The sequence below is a fragment of the Lissotriton vulgaris genome, chromosome 3_1 (genome assembly GCF_964263255.1).
Source record: "Lissotriton vulgaris chromosome 3_1, aLisVul1.2, whole genome shotgun sequence".
In the NCBI taxonomy this organism is placed as follows: domain Eukaryota; kingdom Metazoa; phylum Chordata; class Amphibia; order Caudata; family Salamandridae; genus Lissotriton; species Lissotriton vulgaris.
In genome coordinates this window covers 1,593,750,362-1,593,777,931 of record NC_141689.1, presented here as the reverse complement: position 1 = coordinate 1,593,777,931, position 27,570 = coordinate 1,593,750,362, and positions in this window count along the sequence as shown.

The following is a 27,570-nucleotide window of genomic DNA, read 5'->3' as shown; positions in this document are numbered from 1 at the left end:
TCCAAAATCAAAAATTACAGTTGGGACACATTGTGTTTCTCTTCTTTGAAATGTGTGGCCACTGTCGATTTCACATTTCCAGTTCTAATGTTCGACCTATGCTCATTAAGTCTTATTTTTATTTTGCGCGTGACCTTCCCCACGTACGACAAGAGGCGCCACTCTGTTTCTGCACGCTGCAAAATTGACGAAACTAACTTTCTGAAAATATAAACTTCTAACTAAACGACAGTGCGCTCGTAGCTTACATCTTTGCACATTTATGTATTCCACTTGTCCCAAAGGTGAGCAGCACGCACATTTGACTTCAAACAAGAGTGACTGATTAAACATTTCCGCAACAATGCAGTATGAGTAAATCAGCAAAAGCACTGAAGCAAGGGCAGATACATTTGCTTTCTAAGAAGGAGAAGTTTCTAGAATTTATTCTTTAATACAGGAAGAGATGACTCAGACGTCGTCTAGTAGGACCAAGGCTCAAAACATCAAACAACTAATTTATATATCCAAACGCCACGTGAACCAGAAACTTCACGCCAGCATGCTTATACGCTACCATGAAGCTCAACGCATACCAAGAGGGCTTCGCATAGCCCTGAAGCCTTCCCTCTGTAAAAATGCTAAAGCCTTCGAAGACAAGTGGTATGCTATTCTAAACAGATGTTCTTTGGACCTTATTTTGTTGATAATTGAAGAACTTCCGGTTATCCTAATAGAGTTGACCAAAGATATGGATGAACTAACAGAAGAATTGTCTAAAATGATGACTGCTGAGGAACTTGATTCAACTTTAAAGGAGGCAAAGGAACAGATTGAGCGACATACCCAAGAAGTCAACGAACGCAAGTTTAGAAAGTTCAAATGCGACACTTTGGACTACAAACTAGAGGAGGTGTACACATGGGCGGATGTGTACGCCCAAAGGAGAAGGAATCGCCCATATACCCCTTATACTGATACTTCCTCGTCTGGAAGTGATGCATCCAATAAACCACCATTCAATAAGAGCTTTCCATCTAAAAAAAACAACACCATCCACACAAGCAAAGGAATTAACTAACACTCAGGATGGGAGGAATTTAGCAGAGAAGCCGACCACTTCTACAGTCTCAGATACCGTGGAGGGGCCTTTTTTTAGAGGTAGGAACAGCCCAACCAGACGATCCAGGGGGGGAAAAAGAACCACCAAACACAAGAAGTGTCACAACCAAGACCAAAGAGAAAGAAAAGAAGAAGACAGTCGGCAAGAACACCTAGTCATTAATATCCCCAAGCACAAAGTGACAGACCAAGAACTTATGATGCTACAAAAAGGCACCTCTTTCGTCCCTACTACCCAGACGAATTCATTGGAACTTGAAATCAGTTTTTTCAAACTTATGCGTAAGCTTAGATTACGCTACTTTTTTGACCACGTGGCAGACAAACCATCCATTGCAGCATCTGATCAATGAAACGGATTGCGAACCAAAAGTACCTTTATGGCTCCAACAAGTCATAAAACTCTAGACCCTGTTTGAGACAATGGTCAAACAAGATTTGAATGAGATCAAATTTGAAAAAAAGATCAAAAGAAACTTGACCAACAAGGAAATGAGCATATTAAAGAGACTTGCCAATAATGAGGACAGCATCTGCACAAAAGCAGATAAAGGAGGAGGCCTTGTGGTGATGGACACGGCTATGTACCAAAATAAAGTCAAAGAGCATTTAGCGGACACTAACACCTATGCTGTCTTAAATCACAATCCTACCCAAGAATATACTAACAAATTGGCAGAAATCGTTGGGAGAGCAAAAGAAAACGGAGTGATAACAGAGAAAACCAGAAATTTTCTAACCAAAACTAACCCTAAAAGTGCAACATTCTATATGATGCCAAAAGTGCATAAGGATCTGTTCAACCCACCGTTACGTCCTATTGTCTCGACAAAAAACAGTATACATGAACCCACAGAATAACTGATAGACAAATACATGCAACCCACAGTACAGAAAATGGTTATCTACATTAAAGATTCCACAGATTTCTTGATCAGATTGGATATGTTAAAGATAGCAACCAATGAACAATTGCTACTGTGTATACTGCAATACCTCATGGAGAAGGTATCGAAGCTATGGAAGAAGCTATTCTATCTACGGATTATGACCAACCCATGCAAGTGTTCCTTATGGAATTTGGATGACACATGGTATCAACAATTGGTAGGTACTTCGATGGGCAACTGTGCCGCCCCTGTGTATGCCAGCATATCCATGAAAGCATATGAAGAACAACTAATTTTGAGCAACCCAATTTGGACAGACAATTTAAAAATGATAGTACGCTACATTGATGACATTTTTATCTTATGGAAAAACACAGAAGAAACTTTACAGAAGGCACTGTTGGAATTAAATGCCAAAAATGAGAGAATACAATTGACCTGGGAGATATCAAAAACCTCCATCACTTTTCTGGATGTACAAGTCAACTTACATCAAGGGAAAATAGAAACAGAAATGTAATGCAAAGAAACGGACAGGAATAATACTCTCCAATTCCATAGCTTTCATCAGGAACCATTAAAAGCACATTTACCTATATCACAGATGATGAGAGCAAAAAGAATTATCTCAAATGAAGACAAGGTAAAGAACGCATTGGAGACTATGGGAGAAAGATTTCGCAACAGAGGATATCCAAACAATTTAATAAAACAATCCATAGAGAAAGTGAGTCGCATACCTAGGAAGGATCTACTGAAAACAAGACCTAAGGCGAAAGAAGAAAGGATGACCATTGTGTCTAAATACTCTACTATGAGTTATAAATTCAAAAAGATCATCAGAAACCATTGGAACATTCTACGGCATTATTTTTGATATGCACGTTACACAGCACCTATGCACTGGGTTTATAACGTTTGAACACAATTTTGATCACAATGTTTGTTTGATTAGATGCTTGTATACAGTAATTTAACTATTCATTGATTGGCATTTTATACCTTGTTTCAGCTGATTGTCCCTGATGAAGGTCAACTATGACCGAAATGCATTGGACGAATGTATTGAAAGTGATTATAATCCAAAAAAACAACGATTCATGAATGAAAAATGAACTTTTGAAAAGCTTAAGAATGAAATAAATTCAAAAGAAGTAAAACATATTTTTTTAGTTTAATATTTGGAGGAACTCTGGTATAGCCAGAAGGATTTACAAGCTGTGCAACAGGGGATGCTCTCACAGTTGGATGGGGAGCACGACATTGTCACATTTTTAAGTTGCCTTCTTTTCTTAAACACAATGACATTTGATACAGATTTCATTGGATTACATGCCTGTGCAAGATAACATTCTCCGAAACAGCATTGCTTACATTTCCACTTCAGAGGCATATTAAGACCATACCTTGAACATTCTGTACAGGGGCCATGTTCACTGCGCAAAATGTTGAAGTTAATATTGTCCGTTCGGTGACAGAGTTATCACAATAGAATCAATATTAGCGGCCCAACTGGAAGTTGGGCGTGATAACATGGGTGATGTTTATTATATAAACAGCATCCCCTCCTTGCTTAATTAGAAGAGCATTTTGCTGCCTCTAAGGGGTTGCTACATGCCGGAATTCCAGCCCAGCTGATCACTGTCCACCTCTTGCGAAAGATGCTACCCAGCTCTCCACCAAGATGGACAACCTGATGACACTTACCCACAGGAAACAGGGAGTTGAAACACCCTAAAGGGATTTGGCAGATTCACCCACCATAGACATTCTAGGATGGGTAACGCTAGATAGGAGTACAATATAGTACCTTACTTGTATGTACACATACATTTTCTGTTACAGCACAGTGGTTGAACTGTTTTTCTTCACTATTCTCATACTGTTGATCACATTATTCTGTTTACTTCTATTGATTATTACAGAGCATGTATTTTTTACAAGAAGCACAATGCTTCAATACATTTTTGAAACGCCTTGCTGAGTATTTCTTATGTATCTCTTTGAGTATGTATTAGTTGTCAATCAAACAGATTCTAGATCTGTTACCACGATTTCCTTTGGGAGTTAGGTTTGTCCTGTTCTAAGGTTGAATAATTTATTTATTACCTGGTCAAGTTTAAGATACAGATGGTGCACTGTGAGCTAGCAGGACTAAGGCCAACATATTCTGAGGGTGATGCAGAATCAGTCTTACACAATCCTGAAGTTTATGTTGCCCAACAAACACACAGGAGCATATTTACAGGCTCCTATTGCCACCACAACATTATTTTTAAAGATGTTGTGGTGGCGATATGGGCTTCGCCTTAATTACAAGGCAGTGTTAAGCCATTTAACATGGGTTAATGCCGCCTCATACATAAAGAACCATTTCATCCTATTCCTACTGTGAAAGGGGGCTGTTGCTGTGGGTATTCCACCACAACAGTCATTGAAAAAGAAGCAGAAGAATGTATTGCACTGTTAAAAAAAACTTACAATGTAACTAATTTTCACATTGAATCAGTTGATCGTTAAGGCCCAGGCAGTAGTACAGGTGGAGCCTGAAAATACGTGTGAATGTAGCCCAGTATTGGATAATCTGTGCTCGCTGCCAGGGATGCTGGAACAGGTTCTGGCAGAAATCAAGGGGCAACTACAACCTACTACAAAAGAAGAGAATAGCCCTAAGGGTCAAAGAGTCAACAACAGTGGGATAGCAGAGGGAAATAAACTTGAGCGCGTACGCAAATTGGTGAAGGGGAGTCTCGGGGGGAATTTTAAGTATGGAAAAGATACAGTTGCAGAATAATGTAGACTTAACACAGGGGAGTTACTCAGGAAAAAACTTGGATAAACCCATTGCCATACACTAAGGGGCACATGCATCATTGTAGGATTTTGCATTTCCTAAATAGCAAAAATTAAGGAATCGCTATTTAGGAAATGCAAAATGCTATGCATCATTTTTTTCGGTATTTCTTTGTGATTCTGTAAAAATCGCATTTTTTACCGAATCCCAAAGAAATACCGAATTCTTAAGTTAATTTTCGCAATTTCCATTGATTCCTATGGGCCAAAAGGCCCATAGGAGTCAATGCAAATTGCGAGTGGCACTTAGAAAATTTCATGGGTGCAGGGGGGGGTCCAAAGGACCCCCCCATGCACCCCTAAAATGTATTTTTCGCATCATGTTGCACACACACATGTCCTAAGGACATGTGTGTCCGTAACATGAATGTTGAAAAAATAACATTTTAAGCATTTTAAACACTTTTTCCAAATTTACCGAGTGGTTCAACCACTCGGTAAATTTGGAACCCTAAGTGCGAATTTTCACTTGTCAAAAGTGATGATGCATTGCTTTTAAGAAGTCGCACATCTGCGACTTCTTAAAAGCACCCGCAATTTTAGAACTCGCAACAATGTTGCGAGTTCTAAAATTGCTTCATGCATCCCAAAAAGCACTTTTGCATTCGCAAACGGCCGATTTTAAGGAATCGCACCGTTTGCGAATGAAAAAGTGCTTGATGCATGTGGGCCTAAAAGCTATTAAGTGATCAGGCATCGTCTAGCACACTAGGTAGGAATGGTCCTGTTGAGCAGAGAGCCCTAGAATCACCCGCACAAGGGGAAGCAGTCAATGCATTTAAGCTCTCTAAGAGACAGAGAAAGAGAATTAGGAAAAGCCACAATAAAAAAGAGGTGGAGACGAGTCCAGGACTCCAAGGTAAGGTGTATCCGAATGTTGGCACTAATATGGGGAGACAATTGACTCGTCTGGAACAAGGAAAGAGTGATGGTAACGTATCTGAAAATAATGTGGAGAAGGAAAATTAGAATATATTAGCTAGTGCGAAAGGGAAAGGAAGAAGAATAAGGAGGGTCACCTGGAAGATATCAAACAGGAATTAGTCCAAACCAAAATAGTAAAAAAAGAACATACAAACCAAACTAACACAGGGAAGAAGGTGAAACTTCTGGAAACATCGCTTAACGTTGTGGAGGGGACAGATGCAAAGGAAATCAGAATGCAACAAGTATGTGAACAATCGCTAAGGAATGATGATGAGCCCCAAAGGGAACAGAGGCAACGATCGAAGGAGGAACGTCAATTGGGAAACGAACGAAATGAAACAGGGCGGGTTAAGACCATTCAGCAGGATATAGTCTGCACGATCCAGCAGGGTCAAAAGGACAGTACAACACGGCACAGCGTGCCCAGTATTCATTGTAAAATGACATTTGTGCCAAAATATAAATCGAATAAATAGAGGGTCTATGATTTGAATGACCAAGGAAATAGAGGCTTTACAACACATAGAGTCCACGGATATACATTCAGTTACATTTGTAAGTAACCCGTCATGGGGAGGTGAGGAAGCGACAATGACCACAAGGACGACTGCTGAGGTAGCGGATCAACTCTGGGCTGAAAAATAGAAATTTGAAACATGGGGTATTGAGATGATAAGAGAAAAGGAGGAACCCTATCCACAGTTTCTAAAACCAAAGGGTGGAGACAAACAGTTTAAGAAGGTCAATGAAGAAGGTGATAGGGGAAGACAGAAACTAACGAAAAGTCCACAAACGGGCAATAAAAATCAGCAATTGGGTACAATGACGATCTTGAAAGGGGCAAGGAGTAGCTCAATTACCCCTTTAAGGGACAATACTACCCTTAAAGCTGATAACTACACTGAAGCCAAGGAGAGCAAAACTCTTTACTTAAAGTCGGACTGGTCCTGACTACCGAGTGCCTTGAATGTCGGGACAGACAAAGGTGTAAGAGAATGACAGGATATAAACCATCTCGCTGACCACAAAAATAAAGGTGGCACCCGTGCATGGAATATAGAGGCTCTGGCACTAAATGTAGACATCTGCTCATGGAACATAGAGGGTTTCGCAGCAAAAATGGACAATCGTGAATTCCTAACATATATTGGAAGATATCAGATAATCCTCTTTCAAGAAACATGGACACAGGAAAAAATAAGTTACCAGCATTCTCATGCTATAGTAAACCAGCAATTAAAACAAAATTGAAGGGGCGAGCAGCAGGAGGTTTGGCCATATATGTTTCAGTGGCCTTAAAAATAAAGATCGGAGAAATGGAAATGAATCATTCAAACATTCAAGCAATTAAGGTCTGGCCAGTTAGCACAGGAAATAAGATCCCTTCTTTGATGATAATAAATGCATACATTCATCCTCTTGGCAGCAAAAAAAAAGAAACAATAGAGATAATACTGAGCCTATTATTAACATTAAGCATGATGAATCCAGTCCCGTGATAATCTTGACAGGGGATTTCAATATGAATTTCTTACAATGGGCGCCTAGGGATCAAATATTGGAGGAGATTGATCAATTTTGGCATATCTCGGCAATTGCTGCAACTAAACAATGATTAGACAAAATGTGTAAAGATACAGTGATAAACCTGGAGCATCATGGCCTTCGAGTTTTGAATGGCCGAGTGGATCCCCACATCCCAGCTCAGGTGACCCATTTTACGGCACAATCCAAAGCTGTTATTGATTACACTTTAGTGTCTCTCCCATTATACCAATCAATAATAAGCTATAATGTGGGAAATAGACTGGAAAGTGATCACCAACCACAAATGATCAGCCACAATCGTCATAGTACCCAACACGAACAAAGCGCCCCAGAGTTACGGGAACCTATGGATCTGACCTATAGAAGTATAAGCTGGACTGTAAATACTATACAAAAGATCGAACAGCACACAAGAGACCAGTGAGAGGAAGAGTTAAATAGAATAGATCAAAATCCATTGACCTTCTGGGAGCAGTTCATAACTAATATAGTGGAGAAAAATGCTGTGCATTCAAAAGGCATGGTAACATCGGCTACATATTTTCCACAAAAAAAAGACTGTTCAACTTAAGATAGCGAAAAGGAAATTGAACAGTGCGCTGAGGGTCCTTAGAAATCAACCATCCTCTAATGTCAGAAAAAAGAAGTATGGATACAAACAAAAACTGAGCTTGATCTGTTCTGGTGTAAAATTAATTATGCAGCAAAACGTAAAAATGCATGTGCATTTTGGAGACTGGTCAATCAAGCCAATGGTGGGAAACAACAACTGATGTCAAAAATATCGGAAGAAGTCAGGGAGAAGCATTTGACAGGTTACACTAGATATATGATAAAGCCAACAGAAGTAAATGCAGTAGAAAATACAAAGGCCAATGATAATGAAAGGAAAAACACCCAGCAAATGATTCAGTGGACAACAGTGGAAGAAGTTATAAGTTCAAGCAGATGGAGTAGTGCATCAGGGCCAAATGGCCTCCCACAAGCACTATTTAAAGAAAATCCACAATATTGGGCAAAGAACTTGTCAAACTTGTTCAATAATGTTTTACGGAAGGAAGAAGTCCCAGACAAATGGAGTGGCTCAATTTTGGTTCCGTTTTACAAAGCTGGTCAAGTCTCGGATCCTGCTAACTCTATTACTTATAGCTTTAATGGATTGCGAAGCAAGGTTATTTGCTAAGTGTCTGCTAACAGAACTCACGGACTGGGTTGCTGCCAGTAATTTATTCCCAAAAAACCAAACAGGGTTTATTAAAGGCATGGGGACGATTATAAATATTCAAATGCTAGTTCTTATAATGGAAATGGCCAGAAGCTGTAAGATGAACCTTTACTTATGTTTTATTGATTTTAGCTCAGCTTTTGACACAGTGCACAGAAATATTCTTTGGAACAAGTTAACAAAAATGGGAATCTCACTGAGTTTGTTGAGAGCGATACAATTGATATATACTAATACTTGGACAAGAGTAAGGTTGGACCAAGGCACAGTTTTGTCCAAAAAAATGGTGATATGGGACATGTTGAAGCAGGGGTGTGTTTTGCCCCAACCTTATTTAACTTGTATTTAGCTGGTATTTCATCAAGGCTTAGTGAAATTAATTCTCACTCTCCGACTGTTGCAGGTTTTAATGTTTGTGTGAAATAAAGCTCCCAGGCATACAATGAATTACACAATAGATTAAACAAACAAACTAGTGCAGTTTAGAAAAAATACATTTTTAATATAATTAAAAGAGGAATAATAAAATTCAGTGCAATTTAGTCAGACTTGATAAAATAACAATATGGTGATACATGTGTATTCACAAAAAGTTAAAAAAGGTTAGATGGCATCCAGTCGACGCGTTTCGACATTAAGAATATGCCTTCATCAGGACTTTACCATCAATTTCTAAAGTAGTACTCGTATACAAGGACAGTACTATATTCTTGTAGCATTGATTTATTTAAGGTCCAGAGAGATGACACTTCCCCCTAAAGAGTTATGGCACGTTCCTCATCTGGGGTCTGTTTTTCGGTGTGGCACCACGACTAATGTAGTTTTATACAGATAGAAACCAAGGATTATTCAAGCGATGTTTCTTAAAGTTGCCACTCATTCCTCATGATGTGGTATTTAACCATTTATGTGTGTATATATCTTTTAGGCGTCGTGTCTACTGCTCAGTTAGACTGCCGTTTGCTTATTGCGCCTGCATTTAACAAAAAGACGCCGATTATTTCTATATCTGTTCTCCCCACGTAGTCACAATTTTCAGTATACGGCGGTGGCGTCTCAATCACTTTTTTCTGTTTAGCGCCGTACGCACGTTACTCCGGGACAGGCGAGGGTCTTGTCGGTAAAGGTTACTCTTCCAGCGAGTCAGATTTCAGGAAACAGCAGCCCTCTACGTGGGGAGAACAGATATAGAAAGAATCGGCGTCTTTTTGTGAAGTGTCATCTCTCTGGACCTTAAATAAATCAATGCTACAAGAATATAGTACTGTCCTTGTATACGAGTACTACTTTAGAAATTGATGGTAAAGTCCTGATGAAGGCATATTCTTAATGTCGAAACGCGTCGACTGGATGCCATCTAACCTTTTTTAACTTTTTGTGAATACACATGTATCACCATATTGTTATTTTATCAAGTCTGACTAAATTGCACTGAATTTTATTATTCCTCTTTTAATTATATTAAAAATGTATTTTTTCTAAACTGCACTAGTTTGTTTGTTTAATCTATTGTGTAATTCATTGTATGCCTGGGAGCTTTATTTCACACATACTGTTTACCCTGTCCCAGGATATTAATCCTTATCAGGGGGTCCTTGTTGCTAACACAGGTTTTAATGTTTCACATTTACTTTATGCCAATAATATTGCTTTAATAAGCTATACCAAGGTGGGTCTGCAGAGATTAATTAATGAAAGTGCACAGTACGCCTCCACTCATGGCTTAAAGATTAACTTAAAAAAGACAAAAACAATGCTGGTGACTAGAGGGTTGGCTGTAAGACCAAAATTGAGAATGGAGGGGACTGTATTAGAATCTGTCACTGAATATAGATATCTGGGCGTTATAATAGATGCTAGGGGCACGGGTAAAAACCAGTGTTCTGCACTACAGAAAAGAAACAACTCAATAATTGCTGCATTTTCCAAACTTCAGAATACCTTAAAAGGGCGTCCCCTTAACCAACTATTACAAATTATGTCAGTTAAACATGTGCCAACTCTTGCATATGGAGTAGAGACCTTAAGAGGTTGTGCTGACAACACCATAGATAAGTTAGTGACAGGGACCTACCGACTCCTGTTTAATCTTCCACGACATTCTTCACCGGCACAAATCCGACTTGAGTTCGGACTTAAACGACAGAACCTAAATAGATTAGGAGTTTATTTAAAATTAAAAGGGATAATAATTCCTCGCTCATGACGGTGGTTTGGGAGGCAATATGCGATAATAAACATAAGCAGGCCCATGAATATTTCAAACTGGCGATAGATACGTTCAATGCGGAACAACTATGGGCCTTACCTCTTTCACAAGTGGCTTTTAATAAAGTTATAAATGGGTGCAGCAAAACATTGTCGCCTTTATGGGATAAAGCAGTACTGGCCCCTACATGGAATTTGATGAGTAGTGAGAGGGTGTGTCGCCTCTGTTATTACAAGAGGGAAGACATTTGTCAAATCATCTATAGCTGCCCTGCACTAATTGAGGAACGTAGGAGGCTGTTAAGGTCGGACCTTAATAGTCAAAATATACGAACATGCCGACAAGCAGTCATAGCCAATTTACAAGTAGAAAGCTTGCAATTTACTGGTAGACTTTTGAAGTTTATAGAAATAGTGGAGAAGAAATTGCTTAACTGTGGACAATGAGGATGGTTTTATTTATATTTGGTTTTATACATTGATGAAAAGGTTCTTTTAATTATGTGGTCCTAATAATGTATGAAATGTAAGAAGAATTGTATAATTTTGTTTTAATTGTAAGTTTTTAATAACTGAACAATAAAAAAATGTCATGTTTTCATGTTTCATGTTTTCATACATTAAATCACAGAATCATTTTATAAAAAACATAGGTTTTTTTAGATTATTTCCATATTAAAAACAATTGATTCATATTTTAAAATCATCTAATAGCATACGGCCAATGTGCAATTGCAAGGGGCTTATTCCACCACTATTTCTGCCGTACCTAGTGTGCCCTATTCCCTCTATTTGTTAGTAATCATCCTGCACACTATAAGTATCCCGTTCAGTGGGGCAACAAAATGAATTACTATGTTGTGGCCTGTAGGGCATCTTGTAAGCTTTTTTATTTGGCCCCCTTTTTAGATGAAATGAGTGTACATCGTATAAGGATTTTAAAGTGCAATATGCCTTTTGTAAAATGATCTCATAACTGTACAGTTACTAAAACCACAATTATTCACATTGTTCAAGTTGCTCTTATCATAATGAACCAGTGCAGCTCTTGCTATGATTGGCTCTCCTTCCTGGCAGTCAGTTCCTACATTGATTTGGAGCAAAACCCCTTACTTTTAGCTAGCTTACCCACTGCACAATCAACAGATTTAAAAAAACTTCCAGTAAATTGTAAGTTTTCTCCCTGCAGCCTGGTGACGTTAATATGGGACAGCGCCAAAACTAAGACCAGGGAAAACCTGGTCTTACCCTAGTTTTTGCAGTTTCCATTTGTGCTGCATTCTGGAGCACACATGGAAAGAACAAAACGCCGTTGATTGTTTATGTGCAGAAAGGTTTCCCTTCCTGCACATAAACAATCATTAAAAAAATGATGTTTTGCAACTTCTATGTCTGCTGTATTAAGCAGCACACATAGAGGTTTCAAATTGGCATTTCAGTTTCCCTATGGTGCAGGAAGGGTCATCTTCCTGCTCATAAACAATCCCTCCCCTCAACACAGACACCCTTTTACAATGGTGCAAAGGTGCCTGCGTTAGTGCTAGGCAGCTAAATTTAGCGCCAGCGCGGGGGGAAGCAGAGGGCTGCACCACATTCTTATAAATATGGTGCAGCATTGTATTTCTGAAGTGAATGAGCGAGTTGTTGGCCTTCATGGCTTAAAGACACGCTTCGCCACTTTCCTTGTAAATATGCCCCACAGTTTTTACTGAAAAATTATAAGGAGTATGACACCCTTGTGTGGCTCTGAGTGGCTTCTTAACCCCTTCGAGGCGGATGACGAGCTCAGCTCGTCATGAGTGTAACCTGCCGTGCGCTCATGACGAGCTGAGCTTGTCATGAACCGCTGGGTTTTTAAAACTTCAGCGCGCAGCGGGAAAACCCACCACGCGCATGCGGTTAAATCTTGAGTAAAGCAATGCAGCACAAATCGCTGTGTAGCTTTACTCTATATCAGGGGGGCATTCCATGGGTATTGCATGGGTGTTCCCATGCAACTCCCATGGTGTTTAACGTATTCCCAGATTTACCAGAACTGGTAAACCTTGGAATGTGCCAATAAAGGAATGCCTCTCCAGGTGAAGCGTAACCTGGAGAAATATCTTTATTTCTCCTTGTTACTTTCTCTTTCAATGTGTGCTGCATTCTATAGCTCACATAGGAGAAGGAATCTGCCTCTCATGATTGCTTTTGTCCAGGAAGGTTCCCCTTCCTGCGCAAAAACAATCCTGCCTACAATGCAGGCACCCCTGCACCATGGTGCAAAGGTGCAAACATTGGCTATAGGCAGTCAAAATGGCCCCCGAGCAGGGACATGGACATGAATACCTCGTATTCTTTTAAATTCAGTGTATTCCTGCCCTTTCCCTGTAACGCAGTGCAGCAACGTGACTTGTTTTCTGCACTGCTTTACTTTCACATAAATATGGCCCTTAGTTTCTGCACTGCTTTGGGTAAAAGTTAGTATGTGCCACAGTGTGCCCACCTTTTACTAGTGCTGGGTTGGATTTCTTCATACTTCTGTGGTTTGTGTTCTGCAGTATCTTTATTTTCTGAGCACAGGAGACCTGTTTCACAAGGCCCTTTAACTCTGTCACTTCATCAAGCAACCACCTAAACCATGTCGGATTTTAACAGTGTACCTCAATCATTCCTACCTGGCTTTGCCCTGCTGTTGTTCCTGATTGATCAGCCCGAAGGCAAACCTCTCAATACACATCCAGCAGTGGGATTTATACGTGTTGTGTACAGGAAGTTCCAGCTTTACTCCAGGTCCCAAGGCCACTCGTTCATCTCAACAGTCACAATGTGTTTTTTGTTTGCCTGGCTGATTAAGGCCCCTGAATTCGAACTCATTAACATTTCGGATGCCAAGTATGTGCCAATCGTTATTACTGACATGTGCCAAGTTAATTTCATTGATGATGTGGGGGAAGCTGCCAGCCAAATCCTGCTCCACGAATGCTGCCAGAGCACTGAGAGCTGGATGCTCCTAAGCATACGTGGACGCCTCCAGCAGGCCTGCAATCATTGTTTTTGGCTGAGTCCAAATACTTTCCCTTGATCGTCTCATATTCTCTACACTTCATCGTTTTTTCTGTAGTTTCATTTACATGTCAAAGAACATTAAAGGGGAAACGGTTCTATCTGACCACCTGGGCCACTTCCCTGATCATTCTGCGATTCAAAGACTCACAACCTGAACATCTGGCATCCGGTTGTGGCTTACATAATTGCCGCTATGAATTTTATATGGGAGCGTGTTTAATGCACCCTCTTGCTTTTATCACTCCTCAATGCTTGGCGTAAAGAAAGCGCAGTAAAGACGATATTCGCATGAATATTCATATGTGACTAAAATACAGGCTCCGTGCATGCAGGTGCCCACATCGCATCACCAGAAGCCAGCAGCTGAAGAGATTAATTGAGGTAACGTTGGCAACCCGTCAGCGTTCTCCGCATCTTAAGAAAAATGGCCGGTAATGAAAGTGACAACAATCTGCCATTGTTTGTATTCGGGAGGCGTTTAACACCTTCTGATAAAAGCAAACACTTAAAAAAAGAACCAGATCTCATAAATTGTACTGGCAAATTTTCAATAGGCTGTGCAAAAGTGTAAATGCAACATGTGTAGTGACTAGTGCACAAACATTGTGTGCTAATTGGTGCAAAAGAGTGTAGGAAAATTGGTTGCAGTTGCAGTGCAAAAAATTGTTTATCTCTGCCCTCCTATTAAAAAAAATTCTGAATATTTATTTGTTCGCAATTGGTATGGGAATGCCATATTAGGCGTTAGCAAATGTGCTAAAGTGAATAGTTACATGAATGGTAAAATGTGTAGCAAACCACCTAAATTGTGACCAGCTTGTTTTAAAATCAATTTTCAACATGCGAGTTGTTTATTTTCGATCCGGTAGTCAAATACACAAAGATTTGTAAAATTGCAAGTATTGACAATTAAAAGCAGCACATACTTTCACAATGGCTGCGCTCAATGCCATGGTGATGAGGAAACGTGCTGGGAGCTCTGCAGCACAGAAGAAGATAGGAGAGGATTGCTATGGCTAGAGATGCCCTTGTTGACCTTATAGTGGGGGGGGGGAGGGGGGGTTATAGCAGAGACAGACTATAGGCCCAGTTATGTTTTTTGTTGGACAGCCCTCCTCTGCAAGGGCAACGGATTAACTCTGCTGCCCTGGCGTAGGTCCCACCTGCCAAATTTTGAAATGTCCACTTACCCAGCAGACATTTCAAGCCTGACGATTGCTGCCAATATATTGAAATTTTGCCAGTCGGCTTCAACAACATGTCAGCCAAACTTCAAACTCACAATTTTTTTCTGAAAGAAAATGCAAAAACTTGGATTTTCTTTAACCCTTTCGATGCTGATGACGAGCTGAGCTCATCATCAGCCACGGGGGGCGTGTGCGGATGACGAGCTGAGCTCGTCATCTTACGCGGCTTTTAGAAAAAAGCCGCGTAGGGGAAAAATAACCGCCGCAGCGATGCGGTTAAAAAAAATATATATATATATAACAATGTCCCCCCTTGCCCTGGGAGTTCTCTTGATGGCAAGGGAGCATTGAGCACTTTTCAGTGCTCCTTACCATCAGACTTTTCTTGGTGGTGAAGGTCATTAAAAAGCAGCTGTATGTCTGCCCATCTGATCTAGGTGGGCGGACATACAGACACACCTCAGACGGCTCTTACTCCGTCAGGCTATCAAACAAGTTTGACCACTGTAGAGTCAGGACTAGTCTCCACTGCCATCACACTATGCTCCACTGAAATCTAAATTGGGTAGGAATACCATCAATATGGAGGGGAGGGAACTCTGTCTCTGTTGCAATTAAGTTCCTTCTCTGCCAACATACAATTTGGGCTCCAAGTAAGCTGTCAGTCTGGATTCAACAAATGAATTGAAGCCTAAGGTACAGAGTTGCACTAAATGCAGTCAAACCATTACTGCGTATGTTCAGGCTTTATGCTCCCTACATTTACTTCTGTCAGAAAGTTATGAAAATACTCTTACTAGCATGAGGTATCTCACAATGTGCACTTTCAAAATGATTTAATAATTCATGGATGAACTGCTAACTAGGATAATAAAGCATGTTATGTCCCCTTTGGGTTACAGAGATTATTTACTGGGATAATTAAAGTCACCATTCAACAAACATCCAGGTGGTCTCTAGTGCTGAATATCTAATTGCAGAAAGTGTTGCCATTACCCAAGGAGTATTCAAGACTCCTTCATTTTTCCCCACTGCAGACTTCACACTCATCTGACAAGGGCAGATATGGAGAACGACTCTTACTTGATGAGTTCGATAAGGTGCTATTTCTTCCATGTATTAGAACATTAGATTTATATTTATTTTGTATATGACAGTGGCTAGTGCTTATGCCATTCGGCCATGGCTTATGGTATAATGCAGCACACAAGTAGCCTACTGGAGTTATTGAAAGTATGTTAGAAATTTTAAAGGGTTATTCAGATGTTTGCACAAAAGAGGTGGAGAGATAGAAAATTCCCTAAGAGTACAAGTAAAATAATAGCAGTAGGCGCTATGCTTGCTCAATAGAGCAAATGCTTAGGCAATTGCCAGAGGAAGCAATTAAAAGTGATTCAGTTGAGGATGTTGAGGGTGATGAACCACTGCACATAGAGCATATGGAATAAACAATGTGGAGCATATAGACTTCTGCTGGAGGTAGATCACACAGAACTCAAATAATGAACACTTATCTTTGAAGTATTGTGTTTTGTTTAATGAAAAATAATAATAAAACAGTACAATTACATTCTTCAGTTACTTCTTATGAGCTATAGAATATCACTATTCTAGTATAACCGAATTTAACATTTTTCATTACAAATGAAAAAATTGTTAAATATCACATTATTCCATGCAATTGTTTTAGAACGTATTTTCTTGGGTCAAATACCACTTGACCAGGTCAGACTCACCTGCCTTGGAGTGCCTTGTGTTTCTTTACTTCTGCTTATATTATGCAAATAAGTAATCTTTTCCTGTAGTGAAGAAAAACTCACACTTGATAGCTAGTAGGGCGGTCCTGCTACCCCCACAATGCCGGTCAGACAAATGTCCGACTGGTGTCATAATCATAGAGTCAGTAATGGAATGTCTGGGATTCTCATTTCGCCAGTGCAGTACTTGCACACACCAGGGAAGGTAATCCTAGCAATTACCACCATCTGATTCTTATATAGGCGAAGGGTGGTGGGCCATGGTGGCGGTAGTGTGAGGGATACTAATATCTGATCTGTGCTGTCTCCACCACCATCATTGACTTGTAATTGATGCTTTGCCTGACGATGGGCACCCCTTTACCCATTTGAAAATTGAGACTGTAGAGTCTGTGTACTATCCATATTTTTCATTCCTTGCCCTTTCACTATCACCTCAACAGCAGGCAGGAGGCTTTCTATTGCTAAGTTTTGGACAAGGGATCAACCTTCCAATATGGGGTGTTAAAAGGTGCACAAAGTCACTTTCACTTCCTTAGACAATTTATTAAATTGATGTCCCTGCTTTGATGTCCCCATTTTCCCAGTGGCACTGAACTGCAACTGTCTGAAAAATATGAACTGCTTTTCCAACTGTATTCTCTTGAAAACGTAATTGAAATCTGGACAGTCTTTAATATCTTTCAACAAAATTGCATGTGAAACCAGATTTTATTCGAAATCTTGTAGTGACAACTGTATGATAAAGAACACAACTTCAAGAAAAAGCTTGAATCAAGTGTAAGAAACTGTAACATTGAAGAAGCCCAGTAGAACAAGGATATAGAAATATCAACTGTGCAACATGTAAACAAATGTTTACACTTTGTAAAGCATTACTAGAGATTGAACACAGCTGCATTGTTTCCTCGATTTCACATCAACATAACAACACTTATTTTTTATTTACCTTGTTGTGGTGTGTGTGATTGACGTATAATACATTTCCTTGTGGGTTTATTTAAATCCTTATTTTCCAGCTAAATCTAGAGCAATGTTATAATTGTTTTAAGTAGACTGATGGCAAGCAATGTTATGCATGATCAAGAGAATTGTAATAAAAGCAAACATTTTTCAATATTTTGATCAATCTATAGATTTAAAAATGTCTTCCAGGGGGCGTGGCTTAGCGCCCGGGGAGTATGCCGGCAATGGGGTGAAGCGCTCCGTGACGACCGGCGAGTTTCGCGGTTCCTGTTAACCCACCGACACACAGGGGACAGATTCGGACGTCGGAAGAATGTAGGAATGCGTTGATGTTCTTGTCGCCACTAGAGCTGCAGTTTGACCCGACTTCTGCCTCATTGTGAGTCTGGTCCCGGCTTCGTTTTTGCCGCAACCGCCATTTTGTTTTTTTTCTTCTGTGCGCGACGCGCACATTCTCTCACAATACATACCTGAAGGCTTCTTTCAGACGTTTCTTCAACTCACTGCCCTGCAATGCGCCCAGGACTATTTACTACCATGTACTCTATTGCTTATAAGCTTAAAGCAGGCTAATTCTGACACATATTTCCACTTCCTTCAGCACTGAGGTATTTTATTATTTCTCTGGGAGTCAGCCATTTTCTCTCCACCCCTCTGCCACCATGTTGCTTTCGTATCTTGTTCCATCATTGGTCTGACTCACCTGTTCCCAGCTTCTTCATGCCTCATTGCCACCAAGACTCTATGGCTGTTGTTCTGCGCTGTTGTCTTTATAGCCATTTCCTCACGTGCTGACAGACTGTTCACCCTTTATACTGCGTCATTTGGCCTTTTATTTGATTCTCTGACCTGTCACCTCTCTCAGACCTCATTTATTTTTATTTTTTTGCACAATTGAAAGTTTTGCAATCTCTGTGACTTTGCAGGTGCTTTGAGAGCGCTCTATGGGCATTACCAGATTAGCACATTCGTCTACCACTAAACCACAACACATATTCATTAAAAACTCGAAGATTTTCTCTGAGTTCTCCAAGTTTGAGGATTCCCAGACATCCTCCGCCCAGAATTTGCAGACCAAGATGGAGACTTCTGCAGTGACCTCTGGGAAAACAAATTCTAAAAGGCTAAAGAAAGACCCTCCTTCTCTGCCCAAGTCTATGGCACCAGTTTCCTTGGAACTCTTGTTGGAGGAGATAAGAGCATTGCGTCCCTTCATGGAGGAAACCAACGCTAAGTTACAACTGATGTCTGATAATTGGTCTGAACTGGAGACAAGGGTCTCCTCAGTGGAACAAAATGTCTCTTCCTTTAAAGAAACATATGCTACAAACCCCCATTTGCACACTCAGATCTCTTCCCTTTAGAAGCAGGTGGAGGATCTTGAGAACCGCAATAGGCGCAATAATTTGCACATCTACAGCCTGGGGGAGGTCATTGAGGGGAATGACCTCCTCACCTTTCTCAAATCTTCTTTGCCTAAGTTGCTCCATCTGCCGGAGGACACGTTGCTCAACATTCAGCGTGCCCACAGATTAGGTCGTCCTCCTTCCTCTTCTTCAACTTCGTCAAGACCTAGAGGTGTCATTTTGTATCTCTTAGAATACACTGATCTTTTGAAGGTGCCAAGGTGGTCAGGCTCATCTCTGTTTTTTGCACAGGACTATGCCAAAGCCACCGTGAATAGGCGCAAAGCTTTTCTGGATATGAGAGCTGGACTGAGTTCGATGGGTGCTCGTTATGGCCTTTACCACCCATGCCTCTTCAAAGTTACATACAACAATAAAACAACAACGTTTGAAGATCCTGTTTGTTTAAGAAGTTTCATCAACTCATGTTCACCAACCAGCATGGATTCCTCAGGCTCTTCGTACTCCTTCCACACCTGAGATCATTGTTCCTTTACTTCTATAGATTTCTTCAACTTTGGCTCTTTTTCCTGTGGTTGTTACTCCATGTTCTGTATTTCTTCCCTTTCTTGTATTACTGTTTCTGTCAGGTTATTCGTTTATATTTCCTGATGGTGCCCATGTTTATTGATATTTATTGATAATGTTTGTTACTTGTATTACTACCTTTTTAGCTGCTTTAGATTAACTTTATTGTTCTCTTTTTTCTTGTCCCCTTAGGATATGTACCCTTGTCCGTGGTGTTTTCCCGGTTACACGTCTGGCTGACCCCTGTTGCCCTGCCTGCTCCAAGGGGTCCCCCCCTCCTGTTTTCCCGTCTGCACTTCTCTAGTTTTCTCCTTTTTTAGGTATGTTTTTTCCTTACCTGCATATCAAATTTTTTCTTCTCAATGTTTTCCTATTTCTCCTCTTCTCTTCTGGCTCTAATAACTTGTTAGGTGTTGCTCTCTTTTCCTCACTTGTTCATGACTTTTCTTCCTTTTCTCCTTCTCACTTTCTTACTCTTCTTTTCACAATACTGTGCTCTATTGAATTGCTCTTTCTTTTCCTCTTTCTCTTTTCATACGAACCTTCATTGATTTTGAATTCTTTGCTTCTAATGTTTTTTTTTGTGAATTTATCCGATTTGTCTATCATTTCATGTATTATATTGGATGTCGTTAAGAATTGTTTAGTGGAATATTAAGGGTATTAATTCCCCCATCAAAAGACAAAGAATTGTATCTCACTTAGCCAAATTAAATGTTGATTTTGCTTTTCTGCAAGAAACCCATCTCTCAGATGCAGAGTCCGCTAAACTCAAAAGGGGCTGGGTGGGTGATGTTTATTCGTCTCCTGGTGATGGTAAGCGTAATGAGGTGGTAATTCTATGCCACAAATCCCTCACTTATTCTCTAATAACTCAGGAATCAGATACCGAAGGTGGATGGATATATGTTAAATTGTCATTGAAGGGTGTTTCAATCTCTCTCCTTAATGTATATGCCCCTACTGGAGGTGACCCCACTTTTTGGTACGTGATGTCTACACACATCACCAAATTTGTGGACGACAATTTCATTCTAGCGGGAGACTGCAATCAACCTCTTGACCCCTTTCTAGACAGAAACTCCACAACCTCTTTTCTTCCTAACAAACCCCACAAACTTCTCGTTCAGGCAATTTCGCAACACAAACTAATTGATGCCTGGCGCCTTTGTAATCCCACAACGAAAGAGTTTACTTTCTACTCACCATCCCATCATTCCCAGTCAAGGATTGATTATATTTTTGTGTCCCAAACCATCGCCCAAACTCTCACTAATGCTGAAATTCGTCCCATCTTATTGTCAGACCATGCCCCTGTCTCGATCAATATCGACATCTTACCTAAAACTACTGGACCTGGGAGATGGCGTTTTAACAACACTCTTCTCTTAGACCCTAAGTTCACTTCCTCATTTACTGCCTTTTCTAAGGATTTTTTTGAGATTAACGATACTCATTCCATGCCCTAGCATACCATTTGGGATGCTTTTAATGCGGCGGCAAGGGATTTCATAATTAGTTATGTTGCCAAAAAAAGAAAATTGCCCGTACCTTTACCAGTGATCTTCTTCAGAAAATTAAGAGATTGGAGCACGCCTACTTTACTTCACATTCCCAAAATAGTTTGACAGCTCTTGTTGCTGCTAAAATGCAATTTAACAAAATATCGACGGAAGATGCTTCCTTGTATTTGCTAAAGTGAAGTGCGAAATTTTATGGGGGTAAGAACAAAGCCAGAAACATTTTAGCCAATTATTTGAAAGTTAAGCACAATAAGCTGAATCATTATGATAATAATTCTGATCTTAAACACAAGGACGCTGATATGTTAACTGATTTTTCTCTCTTTACAATACCCTCTATTCTTCTGAAACTCAATATTCTCCCCAATCCCTCTCACACTTCTTTTCCAGCATACATAAACCAAAACATTTTCTCCTTGACCTTACTTCTTTAGAAACTGATATAACCCAACATGAACACTTCACCGCACTTCAACACCTTAAAAAAGACAAGACCCCCAGACCGGATGGTTTTACGGTTTAATTCTACCTTCACTTTTCGAAACTATTATTACCAAAATTGCACTCTTTAATTGGCTCATTTGTTACCTTGGGAAACTCCTCAGGCTCCTTTTCTGATGCTGACATCTGCCTCATACCCAAGGAAGGGAAGGATACCAAATATTGTAACAACTACAGACCCATTTTTCTTGTTAATATAGATTACAAAATATTTGCCAAATCACTTGCAGCAAGGTTAGACCTCCTTTTGCCTGACCTCTTAGGTGCGGAACAGTCTGGATTCGTCAAAGGGCGCTTTATTACTGACAACACCAGACTCCTATTTAACATCCTGTGGAAATCCTCCCGTTTACAACATCCTCTTACAGCGATTGCATTAGATGCTGAGAAAGCATTTGACAGGGTGGAATGGACTTATCTCTTCTCTGCCCTCCAATGGTTTGGTTTTGGCCCCAAATTTATTTCTTTGGTATCTCTTCTTTACTCCAACCCGTGTGCAGCAGTTTGTGCCAATGGTTTAGTCTCCTCCTTCTTTAATTTGGGAAGAGGTGTCCGCCAGGGTTGTCCCTTATCCCCGTTTCTTTTCAACTTAGCCTTGGAGCCCTTCCTTTATAGGCTTCGTCAGAACCCTAACATTTATGGTTATCAAACCCCTCATTCTCACATTAAACTTGCCGCATACGCGGATGATATCCTGATTTTCATCTCCAATCCCACTGAATCCATACCCGCCTTTTTAGATGAAGTGCGTGAGTATTCCCTAATTTCTGGCTATAAACTTAATATTGACAAGTGTGAGATGCTGCCCCTAACAAAGTTCACTTTTAAACCTGACTTTAGTACCTCTAATTTTACTTGGAGTTCCTCTCACATTAAGTACTTAGGCTTACAAATCACTCCCTCCATTCCGGACACTATCTCTCTCTGCATGAACAAATGCATTCAGAAATTATCAGATTTAACGACCAGATGGCATCCCCTTTATCTGTCATGGTGGGGCCGCCTTGATACCATTAAAATGATGTTGTCCCCTATTGTTCTTTACACGTTTTTCAACATCCCTTTACCAATCCCCTCAAACAAATTTTATAAAATCAATTCAATTTTATCTTCCTTTCTTTGGAATGGCAAGAAGGCTCGGATGTCTCTCACCAGATTAATCCAGCCCAAGTCAGAAGGTGGAGTCAATTTTCCAGACTTCCTGGCATACCAAAAAGCGTTTCTTTTGTGACAAGCTTCTTTTTGGTTACAAGATCCTGACACTCCCTGTCCTCTATGGGTCACGGCTGAGCGTTTTTCACTCTCACTCTTCTCTTTTGCTGAATATGTTTCTTTTTCCCGTAAACCTTTCTAATTATCCACTCCCTTACACAAGTTCACGGCCAAACTGTTGCTCTCCTCCACCCCCATCTCCTCACCACAGTTGCTGACCTCCTTAACTCCACCATTTGGCATAATCGAAATCTATTCATCAAGAATAAGCCCTTTTATTGGAAGTCTTGGAGGCGAAAAGGATCACTCTGGGTATCTCAACTATTCTCGCATTCTATGTTTATACCTTTCTCCACACTTCGCCAATCTTTTGACCTACCTGCCTCCTTTGCCCTTAAGTACCTTACACTTAAAGAGGCGGTATTGTCCACTTATACTCGACTCTCACATTCCCATACCCCTCCCATTCCACATTCATCCACTTCACAGCTTCATTAATTTCTGTGCACTTCATTCAAAGCTTCTGCTATTTACATGTACCTTCACATCACAGAGTCCACTAGGCCTAAAACTAAGGTGGAAGAACAATGGGAATGTGACTTTGTCACATCCTGGCCAATATCTCTTTGGAATAAGATATGGTCTAACCTCCGTAAATCGTCCAGAGCAGAGGCCTTGACACATTCCTTATTTTTCATATCCAATAGACTTCTCTATATACCGTCTGACCTCAGCAAGACATTTTCCACAATCCCAGACCTTTGTTGGACTTGCTCCTCCCCGAATGCCACTTTATTTCATATGCTATTTTCATGTAATACTGTTCATGACTTCTGGACACAGGTCTGGTCCCAAATGAATGTAATTTTCCACACTCACATTCGGTTTTCTTTCACTCATATTTTCCTGGGTAGCCTCTCTTCTTGCTGGGAGGACACCACACTCAATGTTCAGATCGTTGATTTGAGATTGGCTGATGCATTCCAGCAGATCACAGCTAACTGGAAAAACTTTTCAAACATTTCCTTTAGAGCATGGTGGTACAATGTATGTCATAACCACAGATTGGATACTGCTTTTGTATTTCCTATTCATATGGCAACAAAACGTATGAACCTATGGCTTCCTTTCACACTATATCTTGATATCTGTGCTAAACTATCTTTTCATTGCAGCCCGCCCAACAAGAAGTCCCCAAACTCCCTTGATTACCCTGGATATATTTCTGCATTATTTCATATTTGTGATCATTATATACCCTTTGCTTGATTTAAAAAAAAGAAACCAATTTCTAGCTATTTATCATTACTTCAAATGTACTGCTTTATTCAATTGCTATTTTTCTTTTTTGCAACACTTTTGTATTCTGTATTGATACCTTGCTTTTGACCAATAAAATTTTTGTTGAACTTAAAAAAAATGTCTTCCAAGCATGTTTATGCAATGAATGCAATGTATTGAAACGTCCCATCCGGTTCCTAGTATCATCATTAACTGATGGGCCACATGCAGTTGGTCAACTCGAAATTTTTCAGTTTTTTAACCCCTTGACCACAGTGCAAATTCAGCCGCAGTGCTGGGCAAATAATGAGTAGGCGGGGTTCGGATGGCCCCTGGCCGTCCTCCGCACATGCCCACTGTGACGTTGGATGGCCCCCGCAGGGGCTTAAACTTAATAAGCTTTGCAATGACAGAAGGTTATAAAGTTAAGAAAAAAAGGGTAGTTCTTCATGTCAGCAGAGACCATAGATGTGTAAACGGAGTCTTTGGCTCGACTCTACAAAATCTGTCCATCCCCACATGTGACATGAGTGAACTTAGGTTAATGCACAAGTGCTGAATGTGAAAGGCAGGTCATTGAAGCCCCTGCAGAACCCCACCAAGTACATAATCGAGGATTGTCAATGCTTTTTGTGTTTCTTTAAACCCAAATGATCGTTCATTAATGAGTTACATGCTCAAGATCACTAGAAACGTAATATTAATTTCAACACATTTAATTTAAAATAGTTAATTTTAAAATGCCGGGTTCTTGTAGACATAATCTTTCATCATCACAGAAGATAAACGCAGCTAAGCTTTTCAATAATAGTGAAAACAGGGAAAAATTGTAACATCACAATAAATCGTGCTCAACACCCTCACCGTACAACCTTTAAGGGTTTATGCTGGTTCTAGCAAATAAATAAATAATAAGCCTGAGTTTCAAAGGTCGTGTGCATACCTGGACAACAGGGTTTGGAATAGCTTGTCAGTTACTTTGAGCACAAGGCCCAGAGCTAGAAGATTGCAACTATACAATCCTCGTACCAGTAGGCGAAGGCAGAATGGAATTCTTTGCACAGTGTCAGAGAGTCTTGCTGGAGTCTTCCTCAGTCGAGATGGAATCTGCTACTGTGCTCATCTGGACCTGCGATCTGGGTCTGTGACTTGTCTGAAGTTTCTTTACTACAGGTGGTCATGTAGAAGTCCTTGTAAATTGTATCTTATCTGAGATGAAATTTGCAATGTCACCTTTGTAATCTTTTCACATAATCATATACATCAGTGGTTGTACTAATAAGGTAAAAATATGTCGATATGGACTACATTGTTTGGGTTATGGTTGCCATTTGACCTAGAAAAATACACATGTCCCAGATGTTAGAATTGAATATACCATTGCCCCGTTCCCAGTGACGTATACTGCATTGTGTTAGCATTCATGTAGCTACTTCATATTGACTGCTATTGCAGGCAAGTTGTGCAGGCAAAATTAGCATCTGAGACGCCAATTTCCTTTCCGGGGTTGCCATGTTATGCTGTAAAAAGAACTCGGCCTCTATGCCCCCGCTCTCTGCTTGCTTCAGCAGAAGCTGATGTTCAGAAAGTTCCCTTATCTCACCCAAGGTTGGAAGCCAGATGCACAAAGTGAATAGTTTATTCAGCTTTGCATGCCTATCTTTGGACATAGTTATGCTCCCTCACTAGAGAGAGCTGAGACCGAGTAAGATGGCCTTGGAAGAGTGATAACGTGTACCCATTCCGCAGGTGGTAGCTCATCCCTCAGAGTCTTCTTTGTTCAGTTTTTTGCCCAATCAGTATTTTTCTATCAGGGGCGGGGTTTTGAGAGGTGTTGGAAGGCTTATTTTGTGTTACCAAATGATTTGAGGCCAGTCCCTCGACAGCTATCCCATGAGGCTGGTCAGACCGGGCTCCGCAGCAGTGTATTGACTAATAAAGGTGTTAGATTGTATTCTCCACTGTTATCCCGACTCTTCATTTTTAGGAAGGCAGAGAGGTGGTTGTGAGTGATCCGGGTGACCTATTTCGAGTCACTGTCTTCAGTTGGTGCCCGAACAGGTACCCCATCGGGCTGACCCATCTAGCTCGGAATCAGGTGTGGAGGTTGGGCCTGCATCTGGTTGGATGGGTACATCGGGGATTCCCGCACAACCAAGTTTAGTTCTCGCAGCAGCCCCGACTGTCTGATCGGGCGGTGCTTCACCCAGCGGTCATCCCGGCTTGGGTCCTGAAAAGGTGAAACCCTTTCATCTGACCATTTGGTTGAAGAGTCGGCGATGGATAATAACTTGGCTCAACTTGTGTGCACCAGGTGAGTTTGTTTTGTCTCTTGGTAATCATGGCGCCATCTAGAATAATCATGAATATGGAGTGTGGACCATTCTGGCTTGTTTTGAACGTGGTCGGTCTGTGGACCCTTGAGACACAGAGTGTTTGCGAATGCTCTGCCAGGCCACCTGGGGAATACGGTTTACTATTGAAAAGGCCTGGCGCTAGAGCCTGTCTCCTCATCTTGGTACACTCTTCAGACTGTCTGGTGCAGTCTCCGGACAGTCTTGTCTTGGTACAGTCTTCGACTGTCTGGTGCAGTCTCCGGACTGCCTTGTCTTGGTACAGAGTCAAGACTGTCTGGTGAAGTCTTCGAACTACCTTGTCTTGGTACAGTGTTCGGATATTCTGGTGCAGTCTCCGGACTGCCTTGCTTTGGTGCACTTTGTATGTAGGCAGCCTGTTGGATTCCCATTGTTTGGTGTATGGTTGATTTCATGTGAACAGTGAATGTTTCTGATTTTAAGATGCCTTCTTTGAGTAAGTTGTGGTGTCTGGGGTGCCACTATTGTTCTGCCGAAGCTCAGCTGGAGAAAAGGCAACCTGCGCTTCTAGAAGACACCCCGAATTTCGATATGAATACCAAGCACGGCATTGGCCCTATTATGTTTAGTACATTATGGCACAAATATACGAGGGACAATGCCGAGCTTCAGTGACCACTGACAGGTACCTTTGATGAACAAACATTGAATTATTTGCAGGATAAATTATTTGCCATGAGAAGTAGGCAGTCGATGTTTGATTCACTCCAGGTCTGGCAGGAAGCTGGGCAAAGGCGCATGCGAGCAGAGAAGGAAGCCCGGAAAGGAAAAATGCAAACAATAATGCAGAAAGCAGTAGCCTATGATGGAGAGAATATAGAACAGGGTATAGAGTGTGCTGATAGGAAATTTTGATTGCAATGTGATAAGTCCTATGTCGCCCTGGAGGAAGGTGATGCCTTTGCAGATGAACTCATAGAAGCCGTGCCCCTACCTCCTTACTCTGTCATCCTTACATCTCAGTCGTCTGCCCTTCCTGTTTCTGCACCTGGCACTTCTGTCTCTGACCCAGCCGCTTCAGCTATGGCTCTACC